We start from the raw sequence: 4,035 nt of genomic DNA, 5'->3' as shown, positions 1-4,035 counted from the left end.
GTAATTGGTGTCAGCTGCTTTAAATATATTAAATACTCACATGTTGCCTTTTCTTTCCATATGCTATCCCTTGCCCATAAATTGCACTGATGAGCTCTGGCTGTTCCTATGCACCGCAAAGTAAAGTAGACTTTAGACAACTGTGAGGCATATATTTTAGCACTGAATTCTGTAATTAAGAAGTTTAACACAATCTAGGAAAAAAGCCCCATGAAATCTCCACTTACAGGTTGATGCATTTGGGTCCAGAAGTACTTGCAGCTTTTGCTCATGCTGTTACAATTAGCTTTAATTTTAAGGGCTTTCACAACAACTTATTTTCATAACTTTCCTGTGTTATTAATATAATAACATATAACAAGACAGTAATAAATTATTGTAGATACAACTTTTAGTGATTTAAATGACCTTGTATTTCTTCTAAAAAACTCTGGTTACTGGACAGATTACAGGTAATTCTCACTTAATGAATGTCCTGTTTAATGACCATTCAGTTACAACAGTGCTATAAAGGTAACTTTGCAATAGGTCTTCATAGTTACAAGTGTCACAGTGTCCTCACAATCATGTGATCAAGATTTGGGCACTTTACAACTGTCACAATGCCCCAGGATCACTTGATTGCCATTTACGAGCTTCACAGCTAGCTTCCAGCAAGCAAAGTCAATGGAGAAGCCAGCAGTAAAACTGCAAGTCACACATGGTGTCTCACTTAACAACCATGGGTGATCTGCTTAACCAGTCAAGTGGAAATGAGGTTGTAGGTCCATCATGATCACATGATGTCTCATTTAATAACATTGCTTAGCAACAGAGTTGTTGTCTCAATTGTGGGCATTAAGCAAAGACTACCTGTAGTCTCAAGTATTGTGCAATCAGCTGATCAAAGCTGTTTCACAGCTGATGAGGATTGTGATTTTCACTCCAGCAGTGACATTATATGTATGGGTGTGTATATACCAAGCCATAATTTACCACTGCATGCCACCCTTGATACTCTAAATCAGGGGTGTCAAACTGCCAGCCCATGGGCCGGACACATCACAACGAAACTGCGTCCATCCCATTGCCGGCAATGGGGAAAAAGCTCCAATACACGAGTTTGACATCTCTGCTCTAAATGGTTCTGTACTCCTAATGTCAAAAGCAACTATACATTCATGTATGACATTTTCCATGACACCTATTTAAACAAAAAGACTTTCGTTCATTCTCTCCTAAATTTGAAATGCCTTGTAACTCCAAATAAATCTTCAAACTCTACTGCGGAGGATTAGGTATAAATGGATACATCAACTCCACAAGTGAAAATTGTTTTCATTAGAAAGATGTCACTGGATTTCACCCATAAGAAAGATTTCCTATAATTTTCTTTGAGCCACTTTTTCTCCGCCTGAATACAAGCAGTTCTAGTACATGATGTCTTTTGCCCAAATATGAGAATGTATTACAATTTAAAATGCTAATTCAATCCTAAAAGCCTCTGTTTTGCATATTAAGTTTATATTACCCCCTGTCACTCTTCCCCAAGGAAGGGGTGTTTGGGGAAACTCTTCTTTTTACTAAAGATTAATAAAAACATGAAAAAGAAAAGTTACCTGAAGCATCGTTGAAAAATGTTGTATAGCTTCCTCATAAAAGCCATTGCCAATCAATACATAAGCGATAGCTGTCAAAATAATAGCTTAGTTTATTAAATCAAGCTTCTGTAAATTATACATTTGTCATATATAAGGATTGCTGAAAATCCCACAAGGAACTGAACTGTAAATCCTCAAAACCAGATATTGAGATGACCCAATTTCATGATCAAAAACTACTGTACAAGAGTCAATAAATATACTAATCAAAGTAATAGTTAGCTAAATGCTATCTTGTAAGTAAAATATCAATGTGTTGCTTGCGTAAGGTTTGCTACCAATTAATGAACCACACGGGATAATGATCTGCCTCATCTTCCTATAAAAGAAATTCTTGTTCATAAAATGGAGAAAGAGAAAAAAAGTAATTTTCACTCTTCTTTTAGTCTATTGCTCTTTGCAATCTCCATAAATCTGCTTCAAAAGGTTGGGCACCCTCTCAAACAACATAAAGGGGATATAGACAGATAATATTTATATGAATCAAATCAAATCAAATCACTTTATTATGGTTTTCTGCCTTTACAGTAGGAAAAGAGAAACAGCAATTCATTATCAAGGAGAAAAGAAAACAATAAGAAAATAACAGAATATATCTAATTAAAATGTTTGTGTAATTCTATAACTTGATGAAGATATTTGGCCACCTGGTATGTGAGCGTAGTATTAGCAACCTTTAAAAAGTAAAAAAACCCCTATAACGTTTATCAGTATGACCCTCAATTTTATAAATAATTAGGGAGATCAAAGCATATTTTGGGCCATTATAAAAAGGACACTGTACAAGGATACGGGATATGTCCCTGGATCCTAAGAACAAAGTCTCTATATACAATATAAGGTGTTCCATGAAATATTCCTGCAACAGTGGTGAAGGGAGGGGATCAAGCTAGGTTTTGAAAAGGGCCCATCTATATTTGCTTAGGGTAAGATCATAGAGATAACCTGAAGAAGAGTGATGTGGCTACCTAGCATTTGGGAATAGAATTCAGGTGCCCTGGTGATATTATTTTGCAATCACTGTACCTAATTCTTACTTTTATTATTGATTTGGAAATTTCAAGAGTTAATTGGCCTAAATATTCAGGGGAGAGGCCAAAACTGCAAACTTCTTCCACACAGGTATGGTGCCAATGAGATTGGTAGCTATCTGATAACACCAGAATCAAATAAGATTCTGAACCCTGAGATTAGAATCCTGGTCCAGGCCTGAGCCTTAATGCTTGGCATCTTGGTTTCAAGTCTCAAACACTGCATTAGGGGTACATGTTGGAGTACTGAAAAAGTTGTAAGGAAATTTGACTGGTTTCATAAGCCCTTAGATTTATAGATATGTCAAGTTGTATCCTATACAATAGTTTGGCAACTATTTTAGCCATAAACAGTTTGATTGATACTAAAATGCAATTTACCTCCTATTGCCTATAAAATTTTGTTATTGCAGCTGCAATATTTTGATCTGTAGAACTGGCACAATTTACTTATTAATTTCCTACAGCCTCATATTTAAAACACCCGACTTGCTCTAATTCATGAGAATTGATTGTCCACTTATGCCTCTCTCCTTTGTTGGAAAAAAACCTAAAACCATAGATTTTTCATAGTTAACTAATTGTTCTTCATTACAGTAAGATGCCAGGGTTCTTAATATCTGCTTCATGCCTACAGACGACAATGAGAGAACTGTATCCTCAGCATAGAGTAGAATTGGGAAATGTTTATCAGCTATTTTAAGCCCAGGGATATCAACTTTCTAAAAGCTTGTCATCCGTATTGACAAGCTGAATAAAATCAGAAAAGCCCCCTTCTCAGTTACATCTTTCTCTAAGGCCAGTTTTATCATAGATCTTATAAATTAGAACTAAGAGACTATGGTCTGTAAAGGATCTGTTCAAAATGTCCCAGAGTCTAACCCTTGAGATATTATCAAATGCTGTCCTGAAGTCAATGATGGCTACATATAGATTCAAGTCAGAATGAACACTGTATATGTGTCTGCCAGATGTTGAAGCACTAGACCAGTGGTTCTCAACCTTTTTAATGCCGCGACCCCCAACCGGTCGTACGTCGAGGACTAAACCGGTCGTAAGTCGAGGACTAAACCGGTCGTAAGTCGAGGACTACCCAACCGGTCGTAAGTCGAGGACTACCCAACCGGTCGTAAGTTGAGGACTTTTCCTGCCCGGGAGCGCCGCACATGCGTGGTTCCGCCCCCTGCGCCGGCCGAGGCGTAGCTGGCAAGCGGCAGAGATGGAGCAGGCCGACCACCAGCTGGCCCAGCTCAAGGGAGGTAAGGCACCCGCCGGAAAAGGGGAAAAAAATGGCGGACAGCCTTGCTTGGCGACCCCCGTGAAATGGTCGATCGACCCCAAATGGGGTCGCGACCCATAGGTTG

Source organism: Protobothrops mucrosquamatus, unplaced genomic scaffold (assembly GCF_001527695.2).
Source record: "Protobothrops mucrosquamatus isolate PMUCROS unplaced genomic scaffold, P.Mucros_1.0 scaffold7895, whole genome shotgun sequence".
Lineage (NCBI taxonomy): Eukaryota > Metazoa > Chordata > Lepidosauria > Squamata > Viperidae > Protobothrops > Protobothrops mucrosquamatus.
The sequence above is the reverse complement of the archived record's forward strand: the minus strand, read 5'-3'. Positions refer to the sequence as shown.